Here is a 21,699-nt window from a genome sequence, read left to right as displayed (position 1 = left end):
GCCATCCATTCAATAAAATCAGGTTATTTGCCTATTTGGTCATGTGTGTGGTCTTCAAAAGTTTCTTTAAATGTCTAATCTATTGTGACTTCTTTTCTTGTTCTGATTATTAACTAGAATAAATACACACCCTTCCCAAGTTGGGCCTCCAAAATCAGAGGAAGCACACAGATCTCTTTCTTTTTTTATTTAAATTCAACTGGCCAACATACAGTACATCATTAGTTTCAGATGTAGTGTTCAATAATTCATCAGTTGTGTATAATATCAGTGTTCATCACGTCACAGATCTTCTTAAAATCAAGAGTTTATGCTTAAAATGAGGCCAAATTCTTCATAAGAAAGAGCAGCACTTCTGCACGACATAGCGCCCCCTGGTGGTTGGCCTGAGGACCAAGACCTGCACCTATCCCCTGAAGCCTTTGGGCACAGAATCCCCATATCCTCCAGGATTCATCACTGTTATTGAAAAATCCAATTAAAGAAATAAAAATTGAATAAGTAAAATACTGACACTCTAGGCTGTGTGCCCTCAAAACGAAACAAAACAAAACAAACAAAAAATACCCAGGCCTGGACATTTCAAAACAACTTTTACAAAACATTCAAGGAATATAATACCTTTCTGCACGTAAACTGCTCCACGGGACAGAACAACACGGCACATTCTCCAGCTTCTTTACAGGGGTTCTCCTCGGCGGCACCAGGCAGGAGTCCGGACAGGTGCAAATCCTCACGGAGGCTCTTCTGCATAAAAACAAATCCCCACAGTAAGGAAAGCGGGGCCTCCACAGGGGTTTCTCTGAGATGAGACCCAAAGCCTTATTCAGTTTTCCTTTTTTCCCTATTTTTCCATATATTGGAAGGTGCAGTGCTTTCGCCTCCTGCCTCCATTTGGCACATTATGAGCCCAGCAGAGCAGAAGGAGGGAGACACTCCCTCAGCACAGAACCTTCAGGAGATCTCATTCTGAGGTTCACGGGAAGAGAGACCTCCCCACCGCCACCACCTGCTCTGCTCCTGCCCACAAGGTGTCCGCTTCCCACCTACGGAGCCTCAGGTAGGTAAGTGCTAGACCACCTGCCATGGTGGCCAGGAGCCCCTAGGCTCACCGAGCCCCTTCCCTGCCTCACAGCCTTTGCACTCACTCTTCCCCCCATGTGGGATGCCTTTCCAAATATTGTTTTATCAGTGTCACCTCTTCAAAGAATTTTCTGTTGAGGGGAGCCTGGGGAGCTCAGCCAGTGGAGCATCTGACTCTTAGTTTGGGCTCAGGCCATGATCTCAGGTTGGGGGATTGAGCCCCAGATCTGGCTCTGTGCTGAGCATGGAGCCTGCTTGGGATTCTCTCTCGCTCTGCCTCTGGCCCTCCCACCCCCATTCACATGCGGGTACACTGCCTCCCGGCCCCTCCAAAAGAGTTTTCTGTGGACCGACCTCAACAAGTTGGCCAACCCCGCAAGCACACACACATGCTGTCGCGGCACACACACCATGCGGGCATGCCCTCCCCAAATCAGTGCTATCCACTCTCCCCTCCTCAGCCTTACAGACAGAGCCAGGGGAGCAGGTTGGTGCAGGAAAAACAAAGCCACACCTTCCCAGCCTTCCTGGCATGGCATTGGCAGGGGGGTGAAAGCTCTGATGCGGTCACCTGGCATCTTCCCAATTTGATGGGCGATTCCCATTAACCAGGTGCTAAGCATCCACCCTCCACAGGTGCACCCTCCCACCCCAGAAATCCAATCCTGGTCCTGGGAGATGAGGTCTCCGGCTGGACACACAACCACCACCACCTTCCCCAGGCTCAGGAGGGGCCGCACAGCCCAGCTGCCCTGGGCACTCACAAGCAGCTCACCCACCTTCTCTCAGCAAGCCCAGGGCATTCACACTCAGGCCACCTCCTCATCTGCCCATGATTCATGAGGCCAGCTCTCCTGAGAGCAACACAAGTTTGGGGAAGAACTCCACTCTGAGTCCCCAGCCTTATCTTAAGACCCACCCGGGCCAGAGGGCGTGTGGGAGGTGCTGCAGCCTGGGCCCCACAGAGAAGAGGGCGCCTGCGTAGGGCACATTCTTGTGATCCTGGGACACTGCCCAACAGCACATGAGAAACATCCAGGCCCCACAGGCACAAAAGGAAACCTCTACCCAAGATCAGACAGAATGACCAAAATACACACACGGCAGGTGAAGCATAAGCAGCTTCTGAGAAGGAGGAGGACACAAGGAACAAAGGGCAGGGAAGGTACCAATATCGGGGAAGTGACTGTGTGCCCAGCATCTGACTTGAACCCAGGCAGGTATATAAGGGCCCCCGGCCCAGGAGGCTCCACACCTGAACACCTCCCCTCTGCACCTGCTCCTCTGACCTGCTCCACCCTCCACCCACCAGAACCATGACCTGCTCTGGCTGCTCTGGGGGCTGTGGCTCCAGCTGCTGTGTGCCTGTCTGCTGCTGCAAGCCCGTGTGCTGCTGTGTGCCAGCCTGTCCCTGCTCCAGCTGTGGTCCTGCGGGGGCTCCAAGGGGGACTGTGGGTCCTGCAGGGGCTCCAGGGGAGGCTGTGGGTCCTGCGGGGGCTCCAAGGGAGGCTGTGGGTCCTGCAGGGGCTCCAAGGGAGGCTATAGGTCATCCTGCTGTCAGTCCAGCTGCTGCAAACCCTGCTGCCTTCAGTCCTGCTGCTGTCAACTCTGCTGCCCTCCATCCTGCTGCTGTGTCCCCGTTTGCTGCCAGTGCAAGATCTGAGATGTGACCAGAGGCTCAGGGGCTCCAGCCAATCCAGACTCCCAGCCTTGAGTGGTGACACATCCCATACCCCCAAAACACAGTTCTGTGTCCATCCCCTTCAGGAGTAATGCAGACTGAATCTTCAGGACCATAGATCCTGTTCCGCATTTCCTGATGAAGAAGGGAGTCACCCTCATACTCTGAGCCAGGCACGGATTCTCCACTACACTCACAACCAAAAAGAAACTTCCTCCTTGCCAGCTCTACTTGCAGCCTGCCATCTGCAGGCTCTTCAGTGACTAAGCCCCAGAAAAGCCACCCCTCATGCACTGAGTGGGTCCCAGGGCTGTGCTAGCCATCCTTCCCAACCTCTCCTGCTCAGACCTGCTCAGCCCTGTTCCCCACAGAACCTTGGGCTGACACTGATCCCCGGAGCTGGGGCTGCCCAGGTCCACTACACACCCTGCCCCTCGTCCCCGGGCATCTCCCCTGACATCAGCTCATCCTGATTCTTGGTCTGATAAATTCAACTGTGAGCTTTGTGAAGCTTCTAAATAAACAGATCCTCCAAGGACAAGCCTCATTCTTACAGCTGTGGTAGAAACCAGGGTGCACTGGTTCCGTGCATGCAGACCCTTTTTTTCCCTAAGATTTTATTTATTCATTCATTCATGACAGATTCAGAGAGAGAGAGAAGCAGACACACAGGCAGAGGGAGAAGCAGGCTCTATGCAGGGAGCTCGACATGGGACTCGATCCCGGGCCTCCAGGATCGCGCCCTGGGCCAAAGGCAAGAGCTAAGCCACTGAGCCACCCAGGGATCCCCCATGCAGACCCTTTTATTCAGTGCCTGAACTTCTCAGACTTTACCCAGGAAGGACACTGGATGTTCAGAGATCTGGGGAACAAGGCTGGCTAACAAAATTATCTAGAAGAGGGTGGGCTTAGGAGCCACCTACAGCTGAAAGGCTGACTCTTGTCTGTGTGATGTATACAATAGACTGGATATACTCGGGGGCGAGGGACTCTAGGCAGTGGCTACAAATGCCTGTGGGTTCCTTATAGCCCAGGAATGCGGCTTTGTTATGGCGTAATGGGAAAAAACCACGACGCAAAATGTTCCACAGCATGTGATCACAACCACGTGTGCCCACAGATGGATAAGGTGGGCATTCTTTAATAATATTATCTTATGCTTAATATTAAAAATTAATAAACTCTAACAAGTACACAGAGGCAGGATACCACGAGCGCTCCTGTGAAGTGGGCACAAGAGTTAGGGGAGCTGTGAGCCTTTGAGACAGGCATATTTTCACACCTCAAATCCAAAGCAAAACACAAAGCAAAAATAAAACACACACGTGCTGTTAGTCTCACATGAAGAAATAGCTTGTGCGGAGCCCAGTGCTGGACACCACAGGGAAAATCACTCATCCGTGGTCCTCAGTGGAGGCTGCACCCCTACGTTCAGTTTCACGATGACTCTGTCCCTCCAAGCACCTGTTGGCAGTGCCAGCCCCAAAGAAGAGTCGGGATACTTTTCAAGAGGAGCCTGAAGCCTTTTGTGAGACCGAATCTGTCTTCCACTCAAAGTCAAGAAAATCTTTGCAGGGACCACAGCGGCTCTGGCCAACAGCCCTGCCAGGAAACACGCAGATGCCAGGATGCAGTGGGCGTCAGGGAGGGCGCACACAGGACCCGTGCGCTCCCTGCAAGGCTGGACACCCCTCTGGGCGGGGGTACCGAGCCAGCATCATTCCCTGGCGACCACCATCAGCCAAGTGAGTGTGAGGACATGTGGTTTGTAGTGTGGCCTTTCCCACGGCCACTGGCCAGGAGCACCACCGTCACTCTAGCCCAGCAGGTGCCAGGCTGAGATCAGAGGTTCCATCATCCCGCTGGCTCTGAGACCTCCACCTTACGGGGTGTGTGAGTCAAAAGTTAAGACTGGAACACGGGCAAATCCATCCTGAAGACAACCAGTAAGGAGACGTCAGAGGGAAGCTAGCCTCATTAGTAATCAGGAAAATACGCATTAATGCCACACTGCTGATCTGTGGGAGCACTGGGACAGCCAAAACGGTGACCCCAGCAGAGCCAAGTGGGTGTGCGGCAAGAATAACTTTGGGAAACTGGCGAGAACATGACAGAAACACTGCTCCGAACACAGTCCACTACGTTTCCACACACATGCCCCGTGACCCGCAGTCCCGCCGCAGGCAGGACCAGAAGGCGTGGGTGCGCAGACCCTGACGCTTATGAAGAGCACGGACAGTGCAGCTTCTCCTCGCAGACCCAAACTGGAAAGCATCCAAGGACCCACCAAAAGTAGAACTGACAAGTGAATAAATAGCACTGTAGTCGTGTGATGTAAAACTGCACACAATTGAAAATGAATGGACTTAAACTATGACAAGAACCACGGGTGATGTCACACAGAAAGAAGAGAAGCCCATCAGCAACACGCACATGGGGGGCTCTTAATGAGGTGGCATCACTTTCTGCCCAGACCATTCAGAATCTCTTAATTCCCCTTCCCACTTTGAGCCTCGTACCTTTTTCAGGATTCCTCTACATGTCAGCTCTGCCTAGGGTCCTGGCTTCTAAGCTCTACTGGGAGCAGATGATTCCACCCCATGCTCCAGTGCTCCTGCCCCTCATCATGGAATCACTTGGGACCTCACAATCTGCCTCATGGGAGCACTTCCCACCTGCCTGCCTGTGTCCCAGCTGGACAGTCACCTTCAACAGGTTTCTAAACTGAAGCCACTGATGACACTTCTGAATCCCATGCCCATGAGCCCCGAGAACTCACCCCTCAGCCACCTACTCATCAACTGCCAGATCTGAGGAGGTGTGGTCCCATCGAGGGCACTGCAGACCAGGGCAGCTAGAGCCATGCTGCTTCTGGCAAACAAGAGTCAACTTCTTATTATAACAAAATAAATATGTTTCATTAAAAAAAACACACACCTTTTTTGTCAAATAGAAAACACATCCTAATACATATAAGGAATTTCAAGAGACCTCCAAATAGCCCAACCATCTTGAAAAAGAATAAAGGTCAAGGACTTATACTTCTTGATTTTAAAACTTACTGTGAACTCTCAGGGTACCTGGGTGGCTCAGTCGGTTGAGCATGCTTTCGGCTCAGGACATGATCTTGGGGTCCTGAGATCGAGTCCCACATTGGGCTCCCTGTTCAGTGGGGAGTCTGCTTCTCCTTCTGTCCCTCCCCCAGCTGTGCTCTCTCTCATTCATAAATAAATAAATAAATAAATAAATAAATAAATAAATAAAATAAAATAAAAAGTTAAAAACTTACTGTGAACTACGGTAATCGTAACAGTGTGGTGCTGGTACAGAACGGGCTTATAGACCAGAGGAAGAGAAAACACAACACAGCCCAGAAATAAACCCTCTCCTCATACATACAACCAGCTGGTCTTCGGCAAGGGTGCCAAGACCACTCAGTGGGGAAATGATAGTCTCAGCAAATGGTGCTTGGACAACTGGATGTCCACAGGCACGACAGTGAAGTTAAACCCCCACCTCACACCATAAACAAAAATTAGCTCGGAATGGATCAAAGATCTAAATGTAAGAGCTAACACTGTAAAACTCAGAAGAAAACATTTGTGTAGTCAAAGGACAGCACCAAGAAAGTGAAAAGATAACCCACCACAAAGGAAGAAAATATTTGTATATCATATATTGGATAAGGGTTTAATATCCAAAATATATAAAGAACTCCTACAACTAGACAAAAAAAAACAACCCAGGGATCCCTGGGTGGCGCAGCGGTTTGGCACCTGCCTTTGGTCCAGGGCGCGATCCTGGAGACCCGGGATCGAATCCCACGTGGGGCTCCCGGTGCATGGAGCCTGCTTCTCCCTCTGCCTATGTCTCTGCCTCTCTCTCTCTCTCTGTGACTATCATAAATAAATAAATAAATAAATTAATTAATTAATTAATTAAAAAAAACAACCCAGTCAAAAAATAGGTGAAATATTTGAATAGATAAGTCTCCAAAGAAGATGCACTGCTGGCCACTAATGAAAATGCATGAAAAGATGCTCAATATCCTTAGCCATCGGGAAATGCAAATCAAAACCACAATGAGATCCCACCTCACACCTGCTAGAACAGTTCCAATAAAAAAGAAAGAAAAAGAACAAGTGTTGGAGAGGAGGATTTGGAACCCTCATGCATGGCTGATGGGAACCCTCATGCATAAAATGGGGCAGATGCTGTGGAAACAGTTGGGCAGTTCCTCTAACTGTTAAACATAGAATTACCACATAACTCAGCAATTCTGCTCCTAGGTATTTACCCAATGCAAGCAAGGGCCAGGCGCAGACACTTGTACATTCACAGTTACAGCAACAAGGTGCACAACAGCTAAATGTGGAAACCACCATCAACAGATAACAGGTAAAAAATGTGGTCTATCCACACGTGGAATGTTATTCAGCCATGAAAAGGAACAGGGCTCTGACACCTGCTGCAGTGTGGATGAGCCCTGAACACAACATGCTGAGTAAAATAAGCTGGTCACAAAACGACAAACATTGTATTATTTCACAAGTATGAAACACCTAGAATGAAAATTCCTAGAGGCAGAAAGTAAGATTATAAGCTACTATGGCTGGGGAGAGTGGGAAATGGGGAATTACTGCTTAATGGGAACAGAATTTCTGTGTGGGGTGATGAAAGACATCCAGAAATAGATGAGGGTGATGATTATTATAAAACATCATTAATGTACTTAATGCCACTAAATTGTACAGGTAAAATAGCAAAAAATTACTTAACAACATTAAGTTGAGCCCCTGGGTGGCTCAGTCGGTTAAGCATCTGCCTTATGCTCAGGTCATGATCCCAGGGTCCTGTGATCAAGTCTTACATCAGGCTCCCTGCTCAGTGGGGAGTCTGCTTGTCCCTCTGCCCCCCTTCCCCTGCTCATTCTCTCTCTCTCTCTCTCTCCCTTTCTCTCTGATTCTCTCTCAATAAATAGATAAAATATTTAAAAAGAAAAAACAGTAAGTCAACCAGATATCTTATATAGAAATTAGGATTCTCCTGGTAGTTTGATAGGGATTGCATTAAATGTGTAGATTGCTTTGGGTAGTGTAGACATTTAACAATCCCTATCAATATACCAACAGCATTTCTCACAGAGCTGGAACAAACAATCCTAAAATTTGTTTGGAACCAGAAAAGACCCCAAATAGCCAAAGAAATGTTGGGGGAAAAAAAAAAACCTGGTGGCATCACAATGCTGGCCTTCAGGCTCTATTAATGGATAAAGAAGATGTGGTCTATGTATACAATGGAATATTACTCAGCCATTAGAAACGACAAATACCCATGATTTGCTTCCACGTGAAGGGACCTGGAGGGTATTGTGCTGAGTGAAATAAGTCAATCAGAAAAGGACAAACATTATATGGTCTCCTTCATTTGGGGAATATAAAAATTAGTGAAAGGGAGTAAAGGGAAAGGAGAGAAAATGAGTGAAAATATCAGTGAGGGTGAACAAAACATGAGAGACACCTAACTCTGGGAAATGAACAAGGGTTAGTGGAAGGGGAGGTGGACGGGGGGTTGGGGTGACTGGGTGATGGGCACTGAGGGGGGCACTTGATGGGATGAGCACTGGGTGTTATGCTATATGTTGGCAAATTGAACACCAATAAAAAAAAGCTATCATCAGCAAGACAGTATGGTACTGGCACAAAAACAGACACACAGATCAATGGAACAGATTGGAGAACCCAGGAATGGACCTTCCACTGTATGGTCAACTCATCTCTGACAAAGCAGGAAAGAATATTCAATGGGAAAAAGTCTCTTCAACTAATGGTGATGAGAAAACTGGATAGCCACATGTGGAAGGATGAAACTGGAGCATCTTCTTATGCCACAAACAAAAATAAACTCAAAGTGGATGTAAGAGCTAAATGTGAGACAGGAATCCATCAAAACCCTAGAGAAGAACACAGGCAGCAACCTCTGTGATCTTGGCCATGGAAACTTCTTGCTAGACACGTCTCCAAAGGAAAGGGAAACAAAAGCAAAAATGAACTAGTAGGACTCCATCAAGATAAAAAAACTTCTGCACAGTGCAGGAAACAATCAACAAAACTAAAAAGCAACCTACAGAATGGGAGAAGGTACCTGCAAGCGTCTTATCAGATAAAAGGCTAGTATCCAAGATCTATAAAAAACTTATCAAACTCAACACCCAAAACACAAAAAATACAGTCAAGAAATGGCAGAAGACGCAAACAGACATTTCTCTAAAGAAGACCTACACGTGGTGAACAGACACATAAAAAAATGCCCCACAGCAGTTGGCATCAGGGAAATACAAATTAAAATCACCCACCCCACACCAGTCAGGATGGCTAAAATAAACAAGATGGGAAATAGCAGATATTGGTGAGGATGCAGAGAAAAAGGAACCCTCTCGTTCTGCTGGTGGGAATGCAGGGTGGTGCAGCCACTCTGGAAAACAGTATGGAGGTTCCTCAAAAAGTTAAAAATAGGGCAGCCCCGGTGGCGCAGCAGTTTAGCGCCGCCTGCAGCTCAGGGCTTGATCCTGGAGACCCTGGATCGAGTCCCACGTTGGGCTCCCTGCATGGAGCCTGCTCCTCCCTCTGCCTGTGTCTCTGCCTCTCTCTCTCTAGCTGTGTCTCTATGAATAAATAAATAAAATCTTTAAAAAAAAGTTAAAAATAGAGACACTCTATGACTCAGCAACTGTAGTACTAGGTAATTACCCAAAGGATACAAAGATACAGATTCAAAGGGGGCACCTGCACCCCAATGTTTATAGCAGCACCATCTACAATAGCCAAACTCTGAAAAGAGCCCAGATGTCCATCAACTAATGAATGGATAAAGAAGATGTGGTGTGTATATATACATACATAATGGAATATTACTCAGCCATCAAAAAAAGTGAAATCTTCCCATTTGTAGTGATGTGGATGGAACTATAGTGTATTATGCTAAACGAAATAAGTCAGAAAAGACAAATACCAAAATAAAATAAAATAAAATAAAATAAAAATAATAAAATGATAAAATAAAATAATAAAATTTTTAAAAGAATAGACAAATACCAGGTGATCTCACTCATATGTGGACTGTAAGAAACCAAACAGATGAACATAGGGGAAGGAAAAAAAAGAAAAGGAAGCAAACCATGAGAGGCTCCTAAGGATAGAGAACAGACAGGGTAGGTGGAGGGAGCTGGGGAAGGGGTAGGATGGGAGATGGAGTTAGGAAGGGCACTTGTTGTGCTGAGCACTGGGTGTGGTGTGCAGGTGACGGATCACTGAATTCTACTCCAGAAACCAGTATTGCACTGTATGCTAACTAGAATTTAAATAAAAATTAAAAAAAAAAAAAGAAATTGGGATTCTCCAAAGTCATGCTTACAGGAGGCGGTGCTGGGGATTGTAGTGAGCAGGGGCCAGCACCCCTCCACTCTGTGCTACATGCTGGGAGGGTGGGGGCCAGTGAACCTGCAGGTAAGTGAGACCCTGGCCCCAGTGTGGGGTCCAGCAGAGAGAAGCACATACACCTGCAGCTATGCCATTCTCTGAAAATTCAAGAAAAGCTACAAATCCTGGAAATGAGTTTCTATTAATAACCACCAAACAAAATGAGAAGAAGTTAAATTTAGAAACATGGAAAGGAGGATGTCAAAGCCAATGGGAGGTCAGGGATGGGAGCATGTGTGTACACACACACACACACACACACACACACACACACACTGAATGTGCCCTGGAAAAAAGGCACAAACAGGAACCAGGAAGTGACCCTGTGTCCAGCATCTCACCTGACCCCGGGCAGATATATAAGGGCCCCCGGCCCAGGAGGCTCCACACCTGAACCCCTCCCCTCTGCACCTGCTCCTCTGACCTGCTCCACCCTCCACCCACCAGAACCATGACCTGCTCTGGCTGCTCTGGGGGCTGTGGCTCCAGCTGCTGTGTGCCTGTCTGCTGCTGCAAGCCCGTGTGCTGCTGTGTGCCGGCCTGTCCCTGCTCTAGCTGTGGGTCCTGCGGGGGCTCTAAGGGAGGCTGTGGGTCCTGCGGGGGCTCTAAGGGGGGCTGTGGGTCCTGTGGGGGCTCCAAGGGGGGCTGTGGGTCCTGTGGGGGCTCCCAGTCCTGCTGCTGCAAGCCTGTGTGCTGCTGTGTGCCAGCCTGTCCTTGTTCCAGCTGTGGGTCCTGCGGGGGCTCCAAGGGGAGCTGTGGGTCCTGCGGGGGTTCCAAGGGGGGCTGTGGGTCCTGTGGGGGCTCCAAGGGGTGCTGTGGGTCCTGTGGGGGCTCCCAGTCCTGCTGCTGCAAGCCTGTGTGCTGCTGTGTGCCAGCCTGTCCTTGTTCCAGCTGTGGGTCCTGCGGGGGCTCCAAGGGGAGCTGTGGGTCCTGTGGGGGTTCCAAGGGGGGCTGTGGGTCCTGTGGGGGCTCCAAGGGGTGCTGTGGGTCCTGTGGGGGCTCCCAGTCCTGCTGCTGCAAGCCTATGTGCTGCTGTGTGCCGGTCTGTCCCTGCTCCAGCTGTGGGTCCTGCGGGGGATCCAAAGGAGGCTGTGGGTCCTGTGGGTCCTGTGGCTGCTCCCAGTCCAGCTGCTGCAAACCCTGCTGCTGTGAGTCCAGCTGCTGCAAGCCCTGCTGCTCCCAGTCCAGCTGCTGCAAACCCTGCTGCTCCCAGTCCAGCTGCTGCAAACCCTGCTGCTGTGAGTCCAGCTGCTGCAAGCCCTGCTGCTCCCAGTCCTGCTGCTGCAAACCCTGCTGCTCCCAGTCCAGCTGCTGTGTCCCTGTTTGCTGCCAGTGCAAGATCTGAGGCTCTGTCCACAGACCCCAGGTAGCTCCAATCTGAGCTTCCCTGGCCATGACCAACGACACATTCCATATCCCTGGAGCCCAAATCCTTGTCCATCTTCATCAGAAAAGGAGTGATTTGAGATTTGGGGGCAGAGTTCCAGCTCACAGATCCTATTCTTTTATCCATCCTGGAGCCCCCTCCCCACTCACCTTCCAGAAGGCCCTTCCTTGTCTGCTGCACTTGGATCTCAGCTCCTTGGGATCTGAGCCTCTAAATACTCTCCCCTCCCCCCACTGAATTTGGTTAGGACTAGGTTGGTGCTATTCCCAGCAGAGACCTATCTCCCATTCCTATTACTTGTCTTCTCCATCTTAACACCTGAGGTGAGGCTGGTATGGGACTCCCAGGAGGCAGCTGACACCCCAGCTCTGGAGCTGCCTGGGACCCCTTCACCATTCCCCCCTCCACTCCTCGAGCCTTCTTCCCAACACCCACTCACTGTGTTCTCTGTCTACCAGGGTCTGACCCTGAAAAGCCCCTGAATAAACACATTGTCCAACCACAAGCCTCAGGCTCCCTGTGTTTCCTTTCTTACTTCCCCTGTAGGTGAGCAAACTGCCAAAGACGCTGGGAAAACCAGTGAAGTGTCACAACGTTTACAAGTGTTTCATCAGTAATGCCTTTTTGAGACATGCACATTCTCAGAATATGTCCTGAGGGAACCAATGCTGGATTTCCCCAGAAAACCATGAATGAGGCTGTTTGTGAGAACATTATAAGAGGAGGGACTTCCTAGAGCTACAGCAGGTGACTTGGTGACCTAAGAAAGCTTTGCATCCACAGGAGGACTCCAGGCAGGGGCAGACCACAGTCTTCACAGTGTGAAAAGATGACCTTGTCAGCAGGAAGGCTCGCGCCGGGCTCTGTCCCTTTGGCATCTGAGAGCTCTGGACCTGAGTGACACAATGAGCTGCAGTCCCACTGCCCTGCGGGATACTGCCTCCGGGCCGCACATCTAGGGATCAGTGTCCTGCGGGGGTCTGGGCATCCTTCACCTTGTGCTGAATGCACTAGCCCTCTGCTTGCTTGCCGAGGTGTTTTGTCTAGAATTACAGAGGAAGCCTTTGTCCTCTGGGAGAAGTCGACAGATAATGCACGTAGGATCAATGAAACAACAGGGGATGGTATCTTGTGCTAAAATACGAGGATAAACACTAGAAGACGTTCACCTGTAGAGGGAGATGCAGGCGGCAGGACGGAGTGTGAATACCTGACTTTTGGTACATGTTTCAGGTACCATTTGCCTTTTTAAATTACGTGTTTGTGATATTGATTTTAAAATATATTTAAAGTAACATATAAGGGGTGCCTGGGTGGTTGCAGCTCGGGTCGTGATCTCAGGGTTATGAGATCGAGCCCCACATCAGGCTCCATAGTCTGCTTGGAGTCTGCTTGGGATTCTCTCTCCCTCTCCCTCTGCTCCTCCTGGGCTTGTGAACGCTCTCTCTCTCTCTCTCTCTCTCTCTCTCTTTCAAATAAGTGAATAAATCTCAAATAAAATAAAATAAAATAACACTATAAATTCTAAAATGATCCAGACCATTTAATTTTAAGTTAGTCATCCTTAGGGCAGCCAGGTGGCTCAGCGGTTTAGTGCTGCCTTCAGCCCAGGGCCTGATCCTGGAGACCTGGGATCAAGTCCCACATCAGGCTGCCTGCATGGAGACTGCTTCTCCCTCTGCCTGTGTCTCAGCCTCTCTCTCTCTCTCTCTCTCTCTTAAATAAATAAATAAATAAATAAATAAATAAATAAATAAATAAATAAATAAAATCTTTTAAAAAAAGTTAGCCATCCTCTAAATCGTTCCTAAAGACAGATATTGTGGGCATTGGGACTCTTGGCCCCTTAGGGAGAAACATCTTGGAGGCTCACCCATGGCTGCAACCCTTCCCTAACACCCCAAGCACTTACTGAGCACCTGCTGGGTGTCCACCTTGTTCTGACTTTGGGGAAATGACAGCAAACAGCAGGCAGGACCTGCCCTTGAGGTCTGATCTTCCAGGGGATAGAGGCTGCCTGCCAGGGATGCAGAGCTCTGAGAAGCTGCTGAGGATGGGGTCAAGAGGCTGGTGGCAGAGGGCCTGCAGGACCAGCCCCAGAGGCAGGACCCAGCCCTGACAGTGACTCGAGAAGACACCACACAAAAAGACATCTAAGCAGCTGAGGGATGCCAGGGGGGACAGCCCTCCTGCTATGTTAGTCTAGAGCACAGTGCCTGCCAAGGCTAAGGCCCACCCACGAAACAAAGGGAGAGTATGTTTCTCCTGAAGGTAAAAACATTCAATGTAAAGAGCTAGCCTCATGCTGAGATTCTATGTCTGCTAAGTCTTGGCACTAAAATCTCAACCAATACTGGTTTCGTGAGAGAGGCGTTTTCACATCCTTATTTGGCAAAATTAAGAGCTGTCAGCAATAAGTCCCTGGCCCTATTTTTCTTAATTTTTTCGATCCAAGAAATTCAAAATCCTCAGATTTGAGCCATTCTCAGACCTAATAAGACATTCATTCTCCTCTGAAGCAAAGGTGTCTAAGTAAAACGGCGGTTTTCTTGCTTTCCTGGTACGTCCACTTTGACAAAGGAAAGTTCTCTGTGGATATTCACAGGAAAGCACACAGCCACCCAAACACTCCAGATGGCTGGCTGTAACTGCCCTATGTCTATACAGATAAGAATTACGCTGCCCACATTTCTTTGTAAGCAACCTGATTTTTTTCATAAAACACACATCATGGAGGGGCACCTGGGTGGCTCAGTCGGTTGAGCATCAACTCTTGATCTCAGCTCTCTTGATCTCAGCTCTCTGGATCTCAGGGCTGTGAGTTCAAGCCCCACATTGGGTTCCATGCTGGGTGTAGAGCCACCTTAAAAAAAATACAACCCATATGCCATGGTTATCCCTCCTGGGAAGCGGACACAGGTGTAACTTTTGGGCTTCCTCATGTAGGCATGCACATAACTTTGACATAAGTAGATTATGCAACATACCCGATTCATTTTTATATTCTCACCTGCCTTTTTACCTGGCCCCTCCGGCCCACCTCATCATGCCCCAGCACTATCCTACTGCCCCCTCATGACATATAAAATATACATGAGAGATATTTGGTACTGTTCCAGGAACCCTTCTGCACTGTTGGCAGGAATGACAATGGGTGCAGCCACTCTGGGAAATGGCATGGAGGGTCCTCAGAAAATTAAAAATAGAGCTACCACGTGATACAGTAATTCCACTACTGAGTATTTATCCAAAGAAAACAAAAACACTAATTTAAAAAGATATCTGCACCCTCACATTCATGATGGCATTACTGACCATAGCCAAAATATGGAAGCAGCCCAAGTGTCTGTCCGTGGATGAATGGATAAAGAAGGGGTGGTGCATATACAGTGAAATATTACTCAGCCATAAAAACACAATGAAATCTTACCATTTGCAATGACTCGGATGGAGCTGGAGAGCACGATTCTGCAAGAAAACCTAGCCCTAACCTACAACCCCAGCCTAGCGCCTGAACTCGAACCCTGAACCTGGGCCTCATGCCCACCCTGGTCCTCAGTTTATCCTTCTGGGGAGGTCTTTGTACTACCACTAGTAGGAACATAGCCTCATCCAGGTCCTAACCCTAACCTCAACCGTTGTCCTGGTCCTGACCTGACCCCCAATCCTAGGTCTGAGGGAAACAAAGACTGTGGTACAGAGAGGACAGAATATTATTCATCCATAAAAAGAATGAAATCTTGGGGTGCCTGGGTGGCTCAGTCGGTTAAGCGTCTGACTTTGGCTTGGGTCATGATTCCAGAGTCCTGGGATCAAGTCCCACATCAGCTCTCTGCTGAGCAGAGTCTGCTTCACCCTCTACCCCCTGCTCATGCTTTATCTCAAATAAACAAATAAATAAAATCTTAAAAAAAAAGAAAGAAATCTTACCATTTGCAATGACATGGGTAAAACTAGAGAGTATTATGCTGAGTAAAATAAGTCAATCAGAGAAAGACAAATACCATACTCTTTCAGTCATATTTGGAATTTGTTTTGTGTAAACAAATGAGCAACGTGGGAGAAAAAGAGACAAACCAAGAAACAGACTCATAACCATAGAGAACACACTGATGGGACCAGAGGTAAGTGGGAAGGTGGGGATGGGGAAATAGGTGACAGGGATGAAGGAGAGCACCTGTCTTTTTTTTTTTTTTAATTTTTATCTATTTATGATAGTCACAGAGAGAGAAAGAGAGAGGGGCAGAGACACAGGCAGAGGGAGAAGCAGGCTCCATGCACCGGGAGCCCGATGTGGGATTCGATCCCGGGTCTCCAGGATCGCGCCCTGGGCCAAAGGCAGGCGCCAAACCGCTGCGCCACCCAGGGATCCCCGAGAGCACCTGTCTTGAGGAGCACTGGGTGTTTTTTGGAAGAGCTGAATCACTATACTATACACCTGAAACTAATATTACATTGTATGTTAACTATGCTTTGATGAAAAGGGAATAAATAAATAAAAATAAATACTTTGTACTATTTGTTATGAAAATGATATCCCATTATGCTTGTTTCCCTACATCCACTTTCCTCACAAACAAATGCCTTGGAGAAATTTCTCCAACTGGTATGGCTAATCTAACGTTTCTTTTTTTTTTTTAATTTTTAAAAAAGACTTTATTTATTTATTCATGAGACACACAGAAAGAGAGAGACAGAGACACAGGCAGAGGGAGAAGCAGGCTCCCTGTAGGGAGCCCAATGGGGAACTCGATCCCAGGACCCTGGGATCACACCCTAAGCCAAAGGCACTCAACTACTGAGCCCCCCAGGTGTCCCTAATTTAATGTTTCCAACAGGTATCATTACTCATTTCCAATTCAGTGGGGGTTTTACTAATGCTAACATATGTATATTATATGTGTGTTCTTCTATTTGCTTTTACTTTTAGTAATTTCAAGGCAAATTGTGTTGATATCACCTAATTTTATCAAATGATGCTTTCAAAAAAAAAACTATACCAACTTATCATCCCAAGAACAATGTATAAGAATACCTTTTCCCCAAGTTCATGAGCAACAGCCGTAATTCTGGTTAATTTTTGCCAGATAGGTGGACATAACATCTTATTATTTAACTTGCTTTTGTCTGACTACCAGCGAGTCTGACCTATGTCAGTGTGTAGGAGCCGTTGTGCTATAGGGGACCAGAACCAGGGGACAGGTTCTGCAAGGTTTCAGGACACAAGATCAATACAGGAAAGCTGGTTGTATGTCTGTTCACTTGCCATGAACAATCTGATCATGGAATTAAAAAAAAATTCCATGTGCAATATAAAGAGAATAAAAGAATAAAATACTCGGGGATGAATTTAACAAGAGAGGTACAAAACAAATACACCGGAAGTGATAGAACACTGTTAAAATAAATAAAGGGGATGTAAGTACATGGGAAGACTGAATGTTGGTCCCACCAAACAAACTCACAAAAGCCCTGACCTCCAGGGAGCTGGGTGTGGACATGGAGCCTCCAAGGAGGTGATTGTGGTTGTATGAGGTTGGAAGTGTGGACCGATCCCAGAGGACTGTTGTCCTGGCAGGAAGAGACACCCAGAGCTCTCTCTCCACCTCTCTCCCCATATCTTCATCTCTCTCTTCATCTCTCCCTCCATCTCTCTCTTCATCTCTCCATCTCTCTCTCCATCTCTCCCTCCATCTCTCCACCTCTCTCTCTCCCCATCTCTTTCTCCATCTCTCTCCCTCTATTTCTCCCTCCATCTCTCCCTCCATCTGTCTCCCCATCTCTTCATCTCTCCCTCTAATTCTCCATCTCTTTCTCCCTCCATCTCTCTCTCCAGCCCTCCATCTCTCTCTCTCCCTCCATTTCTTCCCCATCTCTCCCTCTGTCTCTCCCTTCTCCATCTCTCTCTCTCCATCTTTCTCTCTCTCATTAGCTAGGAAAAGGCCATGTGTCCGCACAGTGATAACATAGCCATCTGCAACCCAAAGGGAGAGTTTTCACCAGACACTGAATGTGCAAACACCAGGCACCTTGCTTTTGGGCTCTGACCTCCAGAACTGTGAGAGGGTTAATTTCTGCTGTTTAAGCCACCGTGTCTGGTATTTTGTCGTGGCAGCCTGAGCTGACTAATACAGAGTCCACAGACCTGGAGACTTAATGTGGTAAGACAGCAATACTTCCCAGATTGGTCTATAGATTCAGTGTGCTCCCTATCAGAATCCCAGCTGTCTTCTTGGTGGAAACTGACAAGCTGACTCGAATAAAGTTCATATGGAAACTCAAGGGATCCTGAGCAGCCAAAACAATCTCTAAAAAAGGAGAACAAAGTTGGGAATTCACATTTCCTGGTTTCAAAACCTGCTACGAAGCCACGGTGATGAAGACAGTGTGGCCCTGGTTTGAGGACAGACACACAGACCAATGGAATAGAATAGCCTCACATACACGGCCAATTTTTGACAAGGGAGTCAAGACTGATGGAGAAAGAACAGTCTCTTCAGCATATGGTTCTGGGGAAACCACACAGCCACATACGCAGGGATAAGTCGGAGCCTTAATTTACGCCATGTACAAAAGTTAACTCAACATGGATCAAAAGGCTCAAATTTGGGATGCCTGGGTGGCTCAGCAGTTGAGTGTCTGACTTCAGCTCAGGGCATGGTTCCAGAGTCCTGGGATTGAGTCCCACAGCGGGCTCCCTGCGAAGAGCTTGCTTCTCCCTCTGCCTATGTCTCTGCCTCTGTGTCTGTGTCTCTCGTGAATAAATAAATAAAATCTTTTTTTTACAAAAAAGGTCCAAATTTAAGAGTCAAAACTATAACACGGGGTAAATCTTCACAAATTTTGGTCTGGCAGTGGTTTCTTGGATGTGATGTAAAAAGCATAGACAACAAAAGAAAAAATAGATAAATTGGACATATCAAAATTTTAAGATTTTGTGCCTCAAAGGACACAGTCAAGATAGTAAAAAGACAGCCTCCAGACGGGAGAAAATATCTACAGATCACAGGTCTGATAAGGGGCTGGTGTCCAGAATATATAAAGACCGATAACACAATTAAAAAGTAAGCAAAGCAACTTACTAGATATTTCCCTGAAGAAAACACACAGATGGCCAACAAGCACATGAAAATGTTTCCAACATCGTTAGCATCAGGCAAGTGCAAATCCAAACCAGAGAGAGTACCACTTCACGCCCACCAGGACGGCTAGAATAGAAAAGGTGAAACAATGGCAAGCATTGGAGAGGACACAGAAAACTTGGAACCCGCATAACTACTGGTGGGAGTGTGATGGTGCAGCCACTGCAGAAAGCAGCCTAGCAGCTCCTCCAAAAGTGAAACAGAGAGTCATTACACGACCCAGTCCTCCCAAGAGAAATGAAAACATACATCTACAGGGAAGCTGCACTCAACAGCCAAGTGTCCACCAAGGGATGGACGGATAGAATAATGTAGTTCATCTGTAAAACAGAATATTATTGATAAATAATATCCAATAAATAGGAATGAAGTACTGACACACACTACAGCGTGGATGAAACTCCAAACATCATGCTAAGTGGAAGAAGACAGTCACGAAGGACTGCGTACTGTAGCATTTCATTTTTATGTAATTTCCAAAATAGACAAAAACACAAACACAGCCTTACTGTTGGTCGTGTAAGGCTGAGGCTGGGGAAGGAGAATTGGAGGTGGTAGCTAAAGGCTATGGGGGTTTTCCTGAGGTGATGAGCCCGCTCTATGATTGACGATGGGCGCAGTTGTGAGCTGGAAGCCACTCAGTTACGCACCTTCATTGGGTAAATTGTATCGTGTGTGAATTTTATACCAACCAGTCATTATGGCAGAGGTCATCAGAGAGGTTGAGGGTCAGCAAAGAGGGTCCTGGTGAGTTCGGGGCACAGGAGAGTATGAGCTGGAACAAGGGTGGGAGTGGGGGTAGTGGTGGAGGAGGGGTGCACAAGCTGAGCACTAAGCGGGGTTGCACTTGTTAAGAGCAAAGCTAAGGAGATGACCAAGCAAGGGGAGAGCAGGTCAACAAGCTGAGAAGACAGGGTTAGGAACGATGATCTGCTTGCATGCAGAAATCACCAAGAATCAAACCAGAAACTGTTGGAGAGCGTGGCCTTGAGCCAGCAGCCAAACTCGCTGAGCAGTCAAGACGGGGGCGGGGGGGGGGGGGGGGCGGCTGGTGACCCGTCATCACGACCAACCAACTGTGGCAAAACTGCGGGGTTCTGCAGGACACGAGGGGCAGCCCAGACCACGGCATCCTAGGTACACAGCCAGTTCCCAAACCTGGCACTGGGGCTTGTCATTTGCATTATTCGGCCCCTCTAGATCCTTTTTTTTTATTTTTTGTCCAAAGGTAAGCCCAATTCCAGAAGTGAAATATTGAAATTTTCCATAATTCCATTTTTGTCAATCTCCCCTTACACTTCTAGTCATTTTTGTTTTTCCAGGTACCGACTCTGCTGCTCGATACACACAGGTCAAAGGTCATTTCTGCTTTTCCATAAAGCGCACCTTCTAGCATCAGCTTCTTGGCCCTATCTGATGCTTTTCACCCTAAATGTCACCTTGTGCACTTGCTGCTCCAGGCTGGTCCCTTCTTCTCTTCTGCTGTCGTCTCTGTATCACTTGCTTCGTTTGCAGCACTTCTCCATTGCTCTGTTAACTGTTGCCTAGAAATAGTTCTCATCTCTTCCTCTCATAGCTTTGCTTTATGTTCCTGCTCTGCGATGGGAGATTTTCCTTTCACTTAATCTTCCAGGGCAATAATTTCAGCCCCATGACTGTCCTTTGAGGCATCTACAACAGTCTTTTCTAAATTGTACTTCTTTTAGGGCAGTCTTAGGTTCATGACAAAACTGAGAAAAAGATACAGAGGTCTCCCACAGACCCCCCTGCCTCCCTGCATGCGTGGCCTCGGCCACCGCCAGCATCCCACCACACTCAGCTTTGTTGAAGTTGATGAATCTGACAGCATTGGGTGTGAAGCCCTTTGTCTACACTATAGCTCACTCATGGTGTCGTATGTTCAATGGGTTTTAACACACATATAATGGTATGTGTCCAGCACCACAGTGTCACACGGACTGGGGTCCCTGTCCTAAAGCCATCCAAGCTCCTCCTGTTCGTCCCCCCCCCACAAACCCTGATGACCCCTGATCTCTGTCCTGTGTCCCTAGTTCTGCCTTTTCCAGGATGTCCCACAACCTGTGATTGTCTCCTTTCACTTAGTAAGAGGCATTTAAGGTGTCTCCATGACCTTTCATGGCTTGATAGCTTTTTTTTTTTTTAGCACTAAATAATAGTCCAGTGTCTGGATGTGCCACAGTTTATTTATCTATCACCTACTGAAGGGCATCTTGGTTGCTTCCAAGTTTTAACAATTACAAGTAAAGCTGCTGGGACACCTGGGTGGCTCATGGGTTTGGCTCAGGGCATGATCCTGGAGTTCCAGGATTGTGTCCCACATGGGGCTCCCTGCAGGGAGCCTGCTTCTCCCTCTGCCTGTGTCTCTGCCTTCTCTCTGTGTCTTTCATGAATAAATAAATCAAAATCTTTAAAAAAATAAAATAAGCCTGCTATAAATGTTCATGTGCCAGTTTTTGTGTGGACATGAGTTTTCAGCTCCTTTGGATAGATATCAAGGAGCACAATTGCTAGATCATATGGTAGGAGTATGTTAGTCCCAACTGTCTGCAGCCATTCCACATTCCTGCCAGTGGTGAGAGAATGTTCCTGCTGCTCCTCATCCTTGCCAGCACTTGATGTTGCTTAATTTTTTTAAATCATGGTTTTTTAGATTTCAGTGATATGACATGACTGCTTATATAGAAAATCCCACTGTAGCAAAGTTGCAGGATACAAGATTAATATGAAATGTCAATTGCTTTTTACATACCAGCAATGAGCAATTGGAATTTGACATGAAAAATCTCAGTATTGTTTACATTAGCACCAAAAAATGAAATATTTCGGTAAAAACCTAATAAAACATATACAAGATATATATATCCAAGGAAACTACAAAACTCTGATGGAAGAGATTGCCCCAAATTG

At 47.5% G+C, this 21,699-nt stretch overlaps 1 long non-coding RNA gene across 2 annotated transcripts in view; it reads right to left on the bottom strand.

Annotated features, from left to right (window-relative positions):
* Positions 1 to 213: 213 nt before the first annotated feature.
* Positions 214 to 21,699, bottom strand: part of LOC118351399 (uncharacterized) — a 44,380-nt gene continuing 22,894 nt past the window's right edge. Inside the window, exons 3-4 of one of the 2 annotated variants that reach the window (XR_004806834.2) lie at positions 622 to 747; positions 214 to 459 (exon numbers count right to left, since the gene is read on the bottom strand). This is a non-coding gene — a long non-coding RNA (uncharacterized LOC118351399). The remainder of the gene's footprint in view (positions 460 to 621; positions 748 to 21,699) is intronic. The other variant, XR_007403448.1, reaches the window with a different exon arrangement.

Source organism: Canis lupus, chromosome 18 (assembly GCF_003254725.2).
Source record: "Canis lupus dingo isolate Sandy chromosome 18, ASM325472v2, whole genome shotgun sequence".
Lineage (NCBI taxonomy): Eukaryota > Metazoa > Chordata > Mammalia > Carnivora > Canidae > Canis > Canis lupus.
The sequence above is the reverse complement of the archived record's forward strand: the minus strand, read 5'-3'. Positions and strand labels throughout refer to the sequence as shown.